Here is a 16,757-nt window from a genome sequence, read left to right as displayed (position 1 = left end):
TTCATCTGCTGTTACACCAGTAACACCACGCAAATACAACTGGTGCTTATGTCACATATCCCCCCACATCCAAAAGGAAAGGCCCACAGTCATTTAGGTTCAATTTTTAAAGGGCTGTTCTTTGAAAGCCATTTGTCATTTGTGTTGCGCTGCAGTAGTTTGACACTTTGCTTTTCAGTACTAAAGCAACTCCACCGCTAACAATCCTGACAGCCCAGCACCAGAGGATGACAGCACCCCTGGCACCAGGCAAGAGCGTAAGGGACATGAAATGAGATGTTGCAAAATGAAGTTTAGACGTGCTTAAGCAGTTGAAGCAGCAGTTAATATTTGCAGTTAATATTTGCTTTCTTCCCACTCCAAAAATAAGCAGTTTTATTAAAGGACAAGCTATCAAACACGCTCAAACCCCATTGTTCCCAACAGCTCTAACAGAAGGCACTGCTCTCCTGCCCCATGGGGAATGTTGCCCCATATGGCAAAGCTGAAGTCAGAGAGCAAACACAACGAAACAGAAACGCAGCACTTACACTGACTTCAGATGAAAATCAGATTTTTCTAAGCACTAGGGATTAGCCATCTTTTGTGGCAACAGACAGAAGATCTGAAGATCACCTCATCTTTCTCAGGCCTGTCTGAAGGCCCACCCACAAGTTCCAGCCTCTTCCAAACATGATGGTATCTTCTTAAAAACTTGCACTAAGGCTTCCAAAAAGCCAGCTCAAGGACCGTTCAGCTCAACTGCCGCCATAACCCACCCACAGTTCCCCAAATCCTGCTCCTCCACTTGTAACAGGGCTTCCCTGCACTCACTGCCTTAGCAACTCCTGTCCCCCAAGGCACAGCTCCAGCCCTCCAGATGCAAAAGGACTGTTTGCGAACCGCTGACCTCCAGGCTGCATGGAAATCCTCAGCAATCCCTCCACAAAACCCCAGTGCCAAACCTGGGCCACCCAGATCCCAGCAGGCCTTGTCCATTGGGGGTTGAAACTACCCCCAAAAGTATGCATATGACCTCTGACTGCAGAGGTAGGAGAAAGGAGGGGGGACAGGGTCAGCACTCCCAGCCCCATTCCACCACCCTCCTGCCTTTCTGCTCCTGCCTGCACTGCAGCTGTGTCCAGTGTTTCACAGGGAAATTAAAACCAAGGGAAAAGGAACCTGGTAGGAAGTGAACCTAGAAAATGCCTTAGAGGAGGAAAAATAACAAAGCGACTGCTAAAAGTTCACAGCCTACACAAGAGCTGGAGAGAAGCTGGAAGAGGTGTTGCAGATAGGAGTTACTTTTACCCAAGGAACATTTTTCTAACACAGAAAAGCATGACAAAGCATTCCTTTCTCAAAGCTGCCATGAAACAGCCTTGTGGCAGCACCTCAGATCACCGATCAGATCTCTATCTATCAGATGCAGAGTAAAGGAAATAAACCACTAAGCTTTGAAGATGAAGTGCTGTGTAACACCAGCTGCATGGATGCACAAGGCTACAGGGGAGCAAAGAGTCACAAGCCCAGCACCACCCAAAACCAGCACCCTAACCCAGAACTCGTCAGCACACTGGGACTGGCACAGAATAGTCACAGATCACAACAGCAGAGAGGGTGGCCCAAGACAAAATAACCTCCCTGAGAGAGTCTGCAGAGAGATTTGGAGGCCCAACTCCTCACCAACACAAGCTAAAGACAACAAAATACCACAAAATGTTTGCTGCCCTGGGTAGTGGTTTTAGCCTCGGGAGGATTTCTTTAAGGAATCAACGAAAACTGAAGTCAAAGTGATGTCAAATAGCACCAAAAAAAAATATCCCCTCACAATCCCATCTTCCTTTGGTATCCCTGTGACAGCATCCACACACACCTCATGTTTACAGCCTGTTACTGATGGTTGTCCTCTCCTTGCTTACACTACGGCTTGGGATCTCAGGAAAGTGAAAAACTGATATTGAATGTGAAAGAGAAACTCATGTGTGTGATGAGAGCAGCGAGCTGGCGGAGAAGCTGTCAAACCAAGGACGTGCCTTACAACTGGCAAAGTATAATGAAAATATTCTTTAAAACTCTGTGACAACTGCAGAGTGATTCAGAAAATGGAACTGCCTACACCTGGAGACTGTACTGCGTGTGTGAGCACACTGGCCTCTGCTCTGGACTGTACAGCCAGTGGGAGCGGGGGCAAGCCCGATTTCCAAAATGCTGTACCAACAGCAAAAAGGGTCAGGCAGCCCATTTTGCTTCCCATTTCCCTGGTGCCAAAATAAGTCATTATTGCAGTACTGTTTTGGAGGAGACAGGGGAACTGCCAGGATCCCAAGTAAAAGCAGCTCTTTGCAAAGGATCAGGCTCGGACACCCTCTCCCCTCCACAGCACATCAGGCTTCAGCTAGGACAGGGTGGACGGAGCCCAACACACCTTCAGAGCCACAAAAAGACAAGCAAAGGCAGGTGAGGCAGGAGGAAACCCCAGGAGAAGGTGGGGAAGACCTCTGCCCAGCCCAGCACACAATTCCAGGCTTTTAGAGAATGCAGCCCATGTGATGAACATGTCAGGAATCAAAATAGAGATGTACACAAAGCTGGAAACTCAGCAGAGTCCGCCCATACTTGAACTTGCACAATTGACCATCAAGAAACAAAAGACTTTCTTTACAGAGAGGACCAACACAGGTTTTGTTTTGCCACAATTCATGGAAAGCTGCTGATAATTTCAGTGAATCAGGCTTTGCCTCGTTGCAAACATTTCTTGACTCTACAAAAGCTTAAGATTTATATGCTTTAGACACTTAGGCAGAGATTCTTCACAGACCACGAGGGAATTCGGATGTTGAGCTCTTGCCAGAATTTTGAACATTGAAGAGTAAGCGCAGGCAAGCAAATATTTGAGGTATTTAACCTCCCCCGAAGGTACCAAAGCTAAGCACCCAAGTGACTAACCACTTGCAAAAACACAAGCCTCAGATTGTGGGAGGTCATTTATGTCAGCATCAAGCAGCCATTAAGAGCTGTGGGAGCATTATCCCACACCTTTGCCTTAGCTTTCAGCGTTTATGAAGGCAGCAAGGCACACTGGGCCTGCAGGGCACAGCACGATCACTTCAGGGCTTTTAATCACTGTTGTGATTTTATATGAAGTCCACATGCAAAGGTGGAGGAGGAGGAGCATTTAGTAAGGCTGCTTTGAGACCAGAGAAAATACAAAATTACAGTTAAGAGTGTAAGATTGGTATTATCAAATCAATACTGTACAATAAATATAGTAAGTGCGTTAATCCATTTAGCTAAGTGTCAGATGAACATGGGGGACCAGAGTGAAGATTGCAAGAGGCTAAAATTAAAGATACCCAAAAGAGAGGGGCAATGGAAACAATATTCTAAAACAATGGGGTTTTGGTGACTATGTGCAGTTTGAAAACGTAACCTAAGCAGAGATATCGCCTCTGCACTTTTGGAGCTTGTATCGCAGAAAGGGAACAGGGACAAAAGCGAAAGCTTTTCCTCAAGTGAACACACAACATTGCCCAGATTCTGCAGATGAAGCTCGTTAAGCTGTTTGCTAAATACCACTGCACTGTAATACACTGAAAAGAAAGAAAACTATCATTGTAAAGATCTAGCCGCTTGCAGAAGCTTATTAACTTGTACCACAGCCCACATGTCCTCAGTGAATACTCAAGCAGTTGGATCCAGCAAGGAACTATGAAAATAACGGGGAGGAGGCGGCGGCCAGGCTAAGAAAAGAACTGGCAGCCCAGGAGGAGTAGGTATTTCAGTCAGTTCCCAACACTGAAAGCAGAACTAAGCTAAGACTGTATCATTCCGGGGGTATCTCTTTGCACTGCACCGTGAGTCAACGGCCATTAAACGCGCAAGAGGAACAGGAAAGCATCTGCTAAGCATTAATTTCCACTGTGCACTCCGGTAAAAGGAAAACTCCTCTCCCTGAATGTTTAAGGAGAAGCTAATGAAGACCGACTTATGCATGCATTTATTAAAATTTTCTCAGCACTGAACATTTCAGCTTTTAAGTTTCATGTGCAGCTTGAAAGCAAGGCAGAAGCCAAACCGTTAGGAAGAACACCATCTCTTTAGAGGATTAGGAATTAAGTTAACTGCACATTAGAGATAAAATGGTGGAGTGCTTGTCTTTATTCTTAATAATAAACCATAAGGCATTGAGCTACACAGCACGATTAACTTCTTTCAACTTCTCACTGTTACTGCTGAGACAGCAACATGGCAGTCTCACAGAAACATTAAAAAACACGGAGCGATTAAGTTAAAATTAAGTGAATTTAGGGCAGGCAAAAAAAAAAAATGTTACATTGCAACCCAGAAGAGATAAGTCCTTTGTTCACGTAAAGAGCAGCCTGAGCACTAGGAGCGTTGGAATGAATTCCTCAAAACCAAAAGTCATTCATGGTTTGAATTATCTGGCTCTGGGGCTTTACATGTTACTCTGTGTCGCTCCTCTCCTTCCCAATTCGTTATTCATCCGGTCTCTACAATATCACCACTGCTAATGATGCCCACACCAAGCTTGGGAAACCCCAGCTGAGGCCTCAGCCCCTCCTCCTTTACCAGCTCCGTACAGTCTTGAACTCCATTTTCCTTTGACTAGGTTCCCCATTTATAGAACTCCTCTTATAAACGTCATGACCAAAGAAAACCCAAAAAACCCAAAACCAAAACCCATTTAAGTCTCTGAGATACTGAACAGGGACTATTTTGATCATTAGACAATCAGCCCAACCCATTGCACAAGGTACCAGCAAAACCCAAGACTTTCCAAGACTCCTAGGAATAAAAGCACTCTCCACAAGATGGACAAAGTCCCACCTTCAATGTGTAACTACAAGTCTTCAACCTTTCCCTATGGTTCAAAGAGCTGCTGAGTTTATTTGCTTGTATCCTGACCTGGCTCAGGACAATTGAAGTAAGAGAAGGAACTGAGCAAGACTCCCAGCTCTCCCCTTCCTCTAAGCTTTAACTGCAGTTGTAGCCTATGAACAAACACCTACATACTGTCTCCTCTCCTATCACCTCCCACCTGGGGGAGAAGCTCACCTGAAAGGTAGGCAAAGTAATTGGTCTGAGCCAAATAATAATAATTCCACCTTAAAGTTCTTATTTACTGCCTGAAAAAGCTGGTCAACACTTAAACCACTAAAAAAACTCTGGCAGCAAAGCCCATCCTGTTAAGGCAAGCTGTATCCTTGTTTTTGCACAGTTTTGGTTGATTCATACCTGGTTAGTGAGCTGACTTTCCCTGTGTTACACAGAGTCCAGCACAGGTGACTCAGATCCAAGGCCAAGCAAATCTAACCAAGCAAATAGCCCCAGAGGGAACACCTGAGGTCATCATGGCACAGCAGATACTTTGAGCTGAAGCACCCTTCTGGTGCTGTGGGCAGCAGTTCCCCTTCACCTCCTACTTCTGCAGCTGCATGAGGTCCTCAGCAAAGCCCCTTCAGCCAGCTGTGATGTGTTACCTGCCACATGGTGGAGGACATGCCTTAGCCATCATGCAAAGCTCACTGAGTCTCTAGAGCTTCGTGGTGGCTTTCAGGTGTTACAACTCAGCTGCAAACAAGGCTCAGTACCAAATGCACGCACTCATGTGCCAGGCTGTGCCCTGAGGTGTTTCCCACCTGAGCGTATAAGGAAGAATTAGAGCTGCTGAAAATTTTCCAGAAAAATACCAGAAAAGGGCAATGAACCAAAATGAAAGCCCTTCCTGAAACATACTAGCTTCCAACAAACAAGGGTGAGGTTCCCCATGTACTCTCCAAGTAGGGATTTCACAACATCACAGGCAAAGCAGACACATGAACCACCTGAAAGGGCTTTTGGTTTATCTGCTTAGGATCAGCAGCCTCAGGAAACTGTGTCTACCAAAGCTGGCAGTGCTTTTAAATCTGTGGTCTGTGCACACCTCAGGGAAAATATGAAAGTGAGCCTTTGCTCAGATTTCAAAATGAAAATATCTTCGTTAGAAACTATTTTAGGTTCCTCTGCACTGATACATTTCAGTATTTTGGGAACCTGAAAGTCTGGTTACTGTAAACACCCAGTTCCTAACTTAGCAGCCCTGAGAAACTCGGCTTGCTCTGGAATATGCACGGCAAAACTGGGATTCACAGGGAGCTGAGCCCCTGAAGCTGGTATGGTCCCAGCTCTCCATTTGCTCTGCTGGCAAACAATCTCAGACCGTGGCTGCACTGGAGCTTTAGAAACCATTACTTCATCCTGGGTAGAACATTTCAAAATTATACTCCTGTTTTGTCCTTTAAAGTTATCAATCAGGGGAGTTTTGTTCTCCACCCAAAAGAGTAACTTTTCCTGTTTTTACTGTTTTCACAGATCTACAGGATGGTGACATAATACAAAGTATAATATACATGGAGAAGTTCGGAAAATTAGGCTCATTTTGATATTGGGTAAGCCCCTGACTGAACCGAAAAGACAATACCAATCTCTGCAATCCCAAACTGGTGCCAGACAGCCTGTTCCACATTTGGAATAAAAATACAACAGCTTTAATGAGTGAACACAAACAGGCGATTTTGTCATAACTTTTCCAGTAATACCTCTAATAAATTTTTTCATACCTGTGGCAAGTTTAGGACCTCTTAGGATTTCTCTGATGCTCAGTAGTGGAAGAGTTTTTTATCATCTTCATCAGGTCTCCAGAGACCTACAGGAAGAAAAGATTCACAAATAACAACAGCCCTTTAACCTGTCTTTGCACCACTTGCAGATTTAGAAATTCACATAAAACCATGTCATTTTGGGACGGAGTATTCTAGTATGTACAGATCATTCCCATTCATTTCCTTTTAGACCTCCTGTTCATCTCTCCATTAGACCATCCTCTGCCCCTTCCTCAAAAGGAAGGGATATCCTCATAAAACATCCTCCCCCACACTAATGTTAAAGCCCTGGTTTTATACTCATCAGATATTGTTACAATTTACCAATACTTAAGCCATCCCAAGAATCTGTCAGAACTTCCCAAAGACAGCCACATGCCAAAAAGAAAACAAAACAGCAAACTGATCCTCCTTTAACAGAGGCCAAACCCAAATCTAGTATTCTAGATAAAAGAAAATCCTACCAGCTCACCTTTAACCATCACATAGCCCCTAATACATGTATTTGCGAGGGTCTTTTTCCTCTCTTGGTGAGTTAAGTGTGCAATATAATATTCTTTCACTGCAATTTCACTGATAGGGTGTGTTTAAAATGAAAATCAAAAGCATGAAACACCGACAACTGTAGTGTTGCAGAACTATCTCCTTATTTTTCAGCTGGATTCCCAGGTTTAGCAAAGTGCTTAGCTCACACACCAAAATGCTGCAGGCATTCATATGCAAGGTATTTTGAAAGTGAAAGTCAAGGACACTCATAGCCCTTCAGCGACAGGCAAATTCAGACCTGCGCATTTGGGTAGAACTAAAGCTGTCAAAGGTATATGAACAAAACCAAGGTCCAGTTTGATCCCACAGTAATCTAAATTCCACTATTTTATGGAAACTCATGCAAAGGATTAATTAGGAAGAGATCCAACTACTCTATGCTTGATTTACTGGAGATAGGCTGTTCTCCATTTTATCCAGAACTCTTGGTGCCACTCAGAGCAAAGTTTACGAAGTCAAAGCTGTGGAGAGAGGGAACAAATTCACTTGACTGCAAACAAATGGAGTTTAGAATTAGCAGCAACATAAACCTATTGCGGTCATTACAGAATAATTCTTAAAACTGGATGCCCTTTTGACTCTAATCCCTCTAAATTCAAGTCAACCTAAAGATAAAACTAAATAATCTGCCAGAACAGACTTACTGCATTGCTAATGGGTATTACAAAATAACTGGGGGAAAAAAAACCCCAAAACACCATGATGAAACCTCTCATATAGAATTTCTAATAATAGATCTAAAAGCTCTTTACAGGAGGAAAGGGCAGAGGGAGACTCCTACCACGGAGAAGGAAACAGAGGCACAGATACTCAATGACTTTCTTAAGGCACCCCAATAGGCTAGAACAGAAACCAAACCTGAAGCCTCTAGTCCTTTGCTTTGAAATCCCATTTTAAGGCATGCAGTCACCTGAAGAAACACACTATAAAACAATACACACCTGATTTACCTCCATATGACTGGAGTGAGAACAAATTTTACCTCCAATTCTACATAGTTCTGCTGTATCCCCATGTTACCAGAGCTCATGAGTTACACTATCACACTGAATATACGGGATGCTGGGGTTCACACAATTCCCAGTTCAAAAATACTTCTGGAGGTCCTGCTCCCTACACCTAGGGTGGAGGATACAACCCATCCCGTTACAGAAATGGAGTGACCGTTGGAGACAAGATGCCTTGCACCTGTTTTCCTGCTGTCCAGCCATCCTCACATGCTGCCTCAGCTGGGAAGGACCTGCCTGGATGGTATTTGAAAAAAAACCTCTTCCCACTCAAATTTGTCTAATGAAACTCAACTGGCAAAAAAAAAAAAAAAAAAACACCAATGTGTTGCTCTTGTTTCCCAGCATACTGCCTTCTTCATTTGAGATAAAAGTGGGAAATCAAGCAGGCTACCAGGGAGGAGGCAGCAAGTTGAATATGGGTGACAAACATCAACATCTGACAAAAGGGAGGGGAGTTGTTAGGGGGCTCTCTCCCCTCCCTAAACAAACTCTTTTCCCCTTTAATTCTTACTGTTATCCAGTTTCACATGGAGACCACTACGACAGCGACCAACTCCAGCAGCCAGAGGGGCCACTATCCTCCATTTTGTCCTCACACCGCTGAGGGCCCCAAACATGAGGGACAAGTTCAGAGATGCTGAGAGAGAAAGGCATTTACTGCCTCTTCTAACAAGTAAATAAATACATTGTAAAAGCCCAGCCTGTCATACCTGCTCCTTTTCCTACTGCATTTTTCCATCTCCTCAGGCGACATATGAACTTAGAGCCAGCGCGTATTTTTTTTCCAGCCTTTGCTTCAACTTGCTGCATTCCTCAACATGTTTCTCAAGATGCCTTTATCAAATTAACTCCCAATCTAGACTTTGCTGATCCTAAGACCTCGCAGGTCTAAAATCAGCAGCGGGGGCTGCTGCCATTTGTGAAGATCGAGAGGCACGGCCGCCTGAGGGGCGCCACTTCTCGCCTCTCTACCGCCCAGCACAAGAGCTCCCGGCAAGCAGGAGCCGTTTGTGGGTTAAAAAAAAAAAAAAAAAACAAAAAAAAACCCAACCAAATCCAAAAAAGCCAATGTGTAAGGGTTCGGCGGCGGCTGTGCGCAGCCAGCCAGGCCGGGACGGCGTCTCCCTCTAGTGTCTGACAGCGCTGCGGGCGCCGCCATGTCCGCCCGGGTTTCTCTCTCCCACACTGCCCTCTGCAGCTCGACTCCCGGCCGTGCCTGCGCGAACCTGAACAGAGGGGGAAAATAAAATAAATATAAGGAGTCCGGATGGGTCCTTCTAGTGAGGATGGAGCGGCTAAAGCAGACGCCCACCATTCCCCGGGGCACCAGCGCCTCACAGGCCTGGCCGCCTCAGCACCAACGCAGGGTCCTCAGCGTGCGTCTGACAGGAATCTCACATTTTGCTCATAAAAAGATGCCAACTTCACGTGGCATGAAGTCATACTAAAGAGAATCAACAGGTTTCTGCAGGCACATCACCAGCCAGACACATTTCTGCCCCATGTTATGGTCTGAGCAACCCACAGCAATTTATTGTCATTTAGGCAATTAGTGTCTCACCTGAGGGCCCCCCCACACACACACCTGGGAAGGGGAATTGGGAGAAACAAGGAAACCTGAGGGTCAAAATATAAACAGATTTAATAGATTAAGATTAGATAATTAACATTAACAGCATTAAATAACCAATATCAATAACAATATAAAATAAGGGCTATCCATCAGAGGAAGCCATGTGCTCCCTGCAGGGACAGCCTGTGGGACCCTGCGAGCACTGTGGCTTTGGGAGGAAGGGAAGGGCTCAGGGGCAGGGAGTTCTCTGGATCACAGCCATCAAGGGAGAGAGAGAACTCAGGAAACTTTCTAATTCATATTGAACATGATGTTAGTGGTATGAATTAATCCTCTTGGCAGCTTGGGTCAAGCGCCCGGGTCTGGCGCCTCCATTATCCCTGCACCTAGCTGGCTCAAAAACACTGAGACCTTCAAACCCACACCCCAGAGCTGGCTATAAAGTAAATTGTTTTCACAAATTCAGACACTAGAGTCTTCTGAAAGTGCGGTTTCCAAGCTTTAGAGGAGACTTTACTGAAAACTAAAATTACTGCGAGAGAAATCAGCCCTGTGTCGCCGAAGGGAGGACAGCAGTGCCTGGTGGTGTGGTTCCACCAGTGAGCTGGGCTGGGAGATGGAGGCACAGACACACCTGCCCACTATCTACCTGCCCCATCTATTTTGTTAATTAGATGCTTTAAAGAAATAGATTTGTATATCGCTGTAGTATTCAGTGATGTATTTACTGCTGCAAAGCTCCAGATGCTCTGTAAGCCACAGTAAGTGGAAAATGAGTCATTTAACACCATAATGACTATCATAGCATGACTCCACTGACAACAAGCCACCACAGCGGCAACGCTGCAGGGCGGCTGAAGGGAGCCCGGTGAGGGGCAGTGCTGGGGGGCTCCTGCCCTCCCTGGGGCGCGCTGCCATTTCCTCAGCAGTGTGTTCCTCTGCCCTGCCTCCTCGCTCGGCTTGGGGACAGCCACTGCTGTGACACCCAGGTGAGCAGAGCTGGGCACCTGGAACTGAGCCATGAGGAGGGAGGGCCGCCCCGTTCAGAGCAGGGCACTGCTCTCCTCAGGCAGGGCAGGCCTAGGGCCCAGCGAGCAGGGTCTGTGAGGGGCTGACACCCTTTCCAAGGGGATGGGGTCCTGGTCAGACCCATGCCCATGGGGACAGACCAAATGCCAGGCACTTGCTGTAGCTTGTCTGGGGCCAGCAGGTCTGGCCTTCTCATGGGAAGGGAGATGGAGACTCCACCAGACCCAAGTTGGCCCCCAGCCTGGCCAAAAAGCAGCAGGGGCCATGTGGGACCGTGTGTTGCTGCCTGCTCCTCAGGCCCTGCCCAAGAAAATGTCCCTCGAGGCAGGAAAGGTCCCTCGTCAGGGGCAGGAGAGCTTTTACACCATCAGGCAAACGTTAGGCCTCTGCTGACGTGGCCAAGGTGACTAGGGTAGGACAGGAAAAACCAGGGCCAAGTTTGCTGCTGGTGTGAATCAAGCAGCTCTGATGATTCTAAATGAACCATTTAAATGTATGGCCATAGAAAATTTGGCATTAATTTTTTTTCCCCATTTCCAAATGAAGTAATTCTCTTGCTTAGTTCTTGGCTAATCCTTTCAAAAGCCAGGTAATGGAAAAAGACTAATGTCTGAGCTGACATACACTAATTCATACCGTACATAATATTTGCTATAGAGAAGCATCTTTTATTCCCTTAACATAAGCAATGTGTTTTGCTGCTGGAATGTAGCACCATGCATTTTTAGCCCAATTCTCCAAAATATGATTGCCTTTATCTGGGCGAGTGGTGCTACGCTCGTGTTTCTAGTCCCTCTCACTAAACGCGATAGAGCAAGGTCACTCCTTAGTCAGCCTGATCCCTGCCTGCCACAGCACCGCTGAGATTCCTGTCATTTATGCAGGGGAACAGGAGAGCTCCTCACAGATAGTCTCTCATAAAAAGAATTTACAGCTACATTCACCTTGCACGAAACAGCATAGCCATCCTGTCAGCCTACACATATTTCAGTCTCTCTTTAACTACCCTCTTGTGGTATCTCTGAAGAACAACAGCTTTTTCTAACGGACTAAAATAAATCCAGTTCTTGGCTGTTCTAGTATTAACTGAGACAAGACTATCCTTTTGGAGGGCAAGTAGCTGGTGGTTGTTGTAGAGGTTTGACTTGTTTTATCAAATGAGCTCCAAATGCATCATGTTTGTCCCAAATACGCCCAGGCCCTTGAAAAACAGGGACCACTGAAAATCCCAGAAAGTTTATACTTGCATTTTTAGTTATCTTTAAAAGAAAGAAAAAAAATTTCATTTCCAAGCATTTGATGCTAATGCAATCTCTGCTGCATCAACACCCCCCACCCCTCCCTGGATTCAACAGAAACTAGTTAAGGGCTTTGAAGATGCAAAGCAGAAGACTCATTTCATCAACATACAGTAATATTGTATCTTTGATAGGTAAAACCTCTATTTAATCAATTGATTAAGTTCTCGCTTAATTATTTTTCTTGTCTTGAAACAAAGGTGATTGTACTGGGGATGGATATCTAGGTTCCTAGGACTAAGTGCAAATTTTTCAGTAGAGAAACATATCATAAATTCAAACAAGAAAAATACTACACTCTGAGTGAGTTTCAATACTGAGCAGTAGTGAAAAAAGTGAAAATAGTTAAATGATTAAACGAGCCGCACTGGGTGGTAAAATACAGCGTATCTGCCCTCAATAACCAGGAGGACTAGAGGCCTCATCAACTTGGGTCAATACTTGAAGTACTTGAATTATCAGTGAGTAAACCCATTCTTTCATGGAGATAGTTTTAACAAATCTAGGACCCCAGTAAGTTGTTAACATGGATTAAGGTTTAAAGTGTTTTCTAAAGACAAAACAGCAACCCAGAAATTCCTCATCTCTTACTACCACTGACTCTGCCATTTACCCAATTTGGTGGGTTTTTTGTTCTCATGGTGCAATAACCTAATTCCCCTGGGCGACTTGTGGGGTGACTCAGGGAGGAGGTGGCTGCTGTTGCACTCTGAGTTTTGTGTTTCCAGCTGCACTTTTCCCATTAATAAAATGGCGATAATGGTACGGTGAAGTCCATATTACCAGACCAGCAGAGGAACCATCGTCATCTATAGGAGAGGCCTCAGCAGAAGGCAGCAAAAGGCCGTGTGAGATTGTAGAGTGCCAACAGGATTTCATACTCTGTTCCTTGCTGGAGAGGGCTTTCTGCCTGCGATACTGTGCCTGACATTGTGTGAGCATTTTGATGTGTATAATTACCCGTGTTTCTACATGCAGACAAACAGCGCACAAACGAGGAGGGGGATATTCTCTATGACCAGGAAACGTCTTTGTGTTAAAATGATTTTAGTTACAAGATACCTGTGGAAAAAGAAAGGTGTGTCACACACAGTCACACACCTGGCAGAAAGGGACCATGCTGGAAACTGCCAACTCCACAATAAGCACTTGGAGACATCACCACCTGGGAACCTCCATCTTGCCCATGGCCACAAGCTGTCTAAGCCCCTCCAGATGGGGACAGGGCACAGGGAGAACAGTCTGCCCTCACCTGCAGCTTTTGTTTCTTCTTGGCTAGCCAAAATCTGGAGTCTTTTACAGTGGTTACCGTGGCTAATTCACCAAGGCCTTCATTTTTCAGTCCAGTCTCTAGAACTACCAAAGGTTTTTTTGTATTATAGCACTGAGGAATGCTCACTTGCCCCAAGGGCACCAAGCAATCACATAGGAGGAGGCAGACTGCGTCCCAAAGAGCTTCACATAGAACATGGCTGGGATGGGTACAGTGCAAAGGAAGGAAGGAAGATCTGATGAGATCAAAATCAACACGGGAGGAGATAGTCCCACCACTCATTTGCACATACTTCTCTGAACCAGCTAAGTTAGAGGTTAGTCTCCATCTGGAGTTAAGGAAGAGTCACCTTCAAAAGGCAATTCAGACCATTCAAGTTGGGATCCCGCTCCAAATCGCCTCCTGAAGCTCTGGATGAGCAATGTCTCCAAAGATGGCAGTTGGAGTCCAAAGCAGCATGTTGGTTTATCCAGGTGAGACTTAACCGAGCCACTGTGGGCGTAACAAAACCTTGTATAAGGTGAGTCTTTGGTCACTGTTTGAACCACAGCTCGCTCTTCTTTCTTGCCAGACACAAAAGCAGTAAGTAAAGCAGCTCCTCTGTAAATGGAATATAACCAATGTCTGTTACCTTGTTCCAGTGCCCCAGGTGGCTTTCAGCAGAGGTCACCTGCACACGTGAAACAGCAGTTAAGAGTTCAAATTATCAAGAATCATGCTAAAAATTTTACTTAACAAGGCACCGCCACAGCAAATGAAAATACTTTTCAGTAAAATCCTCCCCAACCTCCATCAGCCTATCCTCCAGCCCAGCAAGCACTATGCATTTTCATGAGCTCATACAGGGAAAAGGTAAAAAGGAACAAAAACACACAGTGTCTATGGCTCTTGAAAAAATTGTCTGCAATGTCTGTTGCTGCTTGTAGTAGATTTAGCTGTCATAAACCATGACAGAGAACATGACTGGCAAAAAAGCAAGAGCATCAGTAAAATACAAACAGCAGAAAACCAGATTAGAGCTAGGTATTTAGTAAGGAAAGACAAAGATAATATAGAAGGTTAAAAAAGAAGGGATAAAGCACAGCAGACAATGAACATTGTATCAGGGAGCAAATGCTATGACTTCTGTCCAAGAATCGCTTCCCATACCCTGCTTTAGTTGGCATCTCAAGGGATTGGAAGCCGCTAAGCAGAAAACTAGCTGGAGGGTGGGAAGGTGGGAGCTTTAAAGCATAAAGTAAAGGTCCGGGGTGTTGTAACCAAATAGCTCAGGGTTTTGTATGATCCAAATCTCTCACATCCTACAGAGTAATACCTTTAGGATGCCTGTCATCCCTACCGGTGGTATTTGGCACGGTCTTTAAATCAACTTCATTTCTTAAAAGCTCGTGATTCAAAACCAGAACATTTAAGACAAATATTTTGAATGCTAAAAAGATTAAATTGTCTATACCTGCAAGCTAATGTCCCTATATCAAACTTTTGCGAAGCAATGAATGCATCTGAAAAAGTTTTAAAGCAGTTAAAAGTCTTGTTTCATCTCTTACTGTACCTTTCAGGCATATTTCTCCGAGTATCACCGCTCTTATGAGCCGACACCCGGATCTTCAGAGGCGTTAGAGCCACTTAAATTGTATTGAATTCAAAGGGAATGCCTCAGTTATGAGCCGACACCCGGATCTTCAGAGGCGTTAGAGCCACTTAAATTGTATTGAATTCAAAGGGAGCGAAATGCCTCAGCGCTTTCTGGGGCTGTGGGAGTGAGGGTTCACTGGCTTCACTGGGAATTCAGGACCATCAGCAGCTCAGCACCTGGGAGGACAAGGAGCAGGGTCTGTAGAGAGACCACATCTCCCCCCGCAGACACCAGGAAAGCTGTTATCACTCCTGTAACAGCGCTCTGCGATGAGCCTGGAAGATGATGCTCTCATTAGACCCTCTCTCACGGGACCCCTCTGCACAAGTTTGCTTCGATAGTTTTCATCCTTCTACAGCCACCTATAGCCCGTTTCCTTCAGAAACTTGGAAGCTGCTTAATGATGTGCATCCAGAAGACCGAGATACGGCTTCCTCGCAGAGAAAAGGGAAAAAAAAGCTCTTTTCACACACTCTGCCACTACTGTACGTTCTGCACAGTTCACACAAAATTGGATTTTAAAACAGACATACGGCTATTCTTTTCTCTTAGTTACATGGTTGAAATTCAGGGAAATGTCCCTTTCATCAGATTTACACAGGAGTAAGAGGAGAATACAGACACGAGTGCTACAGGGGCTGAAGAGAGAAAAAAGCCCAGACTCGAATATATGGCTGCAGGCATTTAACTGCTTACCAAAACAACTGGCAATCATAGAAGGAGAAGAAAGATTTCCTGAGTCTTGCTCAAAAAACCAAATTTTGGTGTCACAAGTTACCTCTACCAAAGTGACTTGGATAAAGGTTTTGAAGCATTTGCAGCAAGCCTGTGAAAAATCATAATAGTAAAAAAAAATCCCCAAACTAGAAAACTAAAATCCCATATCATAGAATCATAGAATAGTTAGAGTTGGAAGGGACCTTAAAGATCACTTAGTATCGTGAGGAGCTAATTGTTTATTTGTTTTTTTTTCTCAAAGGACACCGAGAAAGCTGTACTATGAAGAACTAAGCAATTTTGAAGAAATTGGACATATTTATGTACAGATTGTTCATAGTAATCGATAGCCATGTTCTTGGCTGAATGGAAACTGGTAAAATGCCACTGGCTTGGGTGGAAGTGCACAAAGCCACAAAAGGACCTGCACACAGCCACATATTACAGTGTGGGACTACCCTGAAAGACCAACTTAACTAAAAGCTACTGTAAATCAGGTGTTAGTATATTTTAAAGAATCTGGATCTGGTCTCCTTTTTGTTCCTTTTTTCTTGATTACTACACTTACTTTAATTAGATGGCTTATAAAAGCTTGCCATTTCATTTTCAAGAGCTATTTCTTCTGAACAAAAGCCCACTCTTGGGAGAAAGTATTTCTGCCCCATGGCAGCGATGGGGTACTCCACACAAAGAAGCACCTAGCAGTTTAGTTCACATTTTTTAATAACATGGCACAATTTACATTACACAAGTCTTCGCTGATGAGGAAACATGCTGAAGATTGAGAGCCGCTTCACTTTTCTTTTCACATAGGATCTAGAAAGGACTTTATTACATACAGGATAAACAGCAAAAAGGTTTGTATATAACAATCTCTTTACAATACTGAAAGCTACCACTACGGTTCCAGTGTACATATTCTTCAGGATTGGGGTTTTTTTGTATTTTTCCTTTTGTTCTTTAAAAAAAAAACAAAACCAAAAAAAAAAAGAAAACCACTGCACAACATCTGGAGTTCACAAAATCTGAAG

The sequence above is a fragment of the Calidris pugnax genome, unplaced genomic scaffold, assembly GCF_001431845.1.
Source record: "Calidris pugnax isolate Ruff unplaced genomic scaffold, ASM143184v1 scaffold133, whole genome shotgun sequence".
Lineage (NCBI taxonomy): Eukaryota > Metazoa > Chordata > Aves > Charadriiformes > Scolopacidae > Calidris > Calidris pugnax.
The sequence above is the reverse complement of the archived record's forward strand: the minus strand, read 5'-3'. Positions refer to the sequence as shown.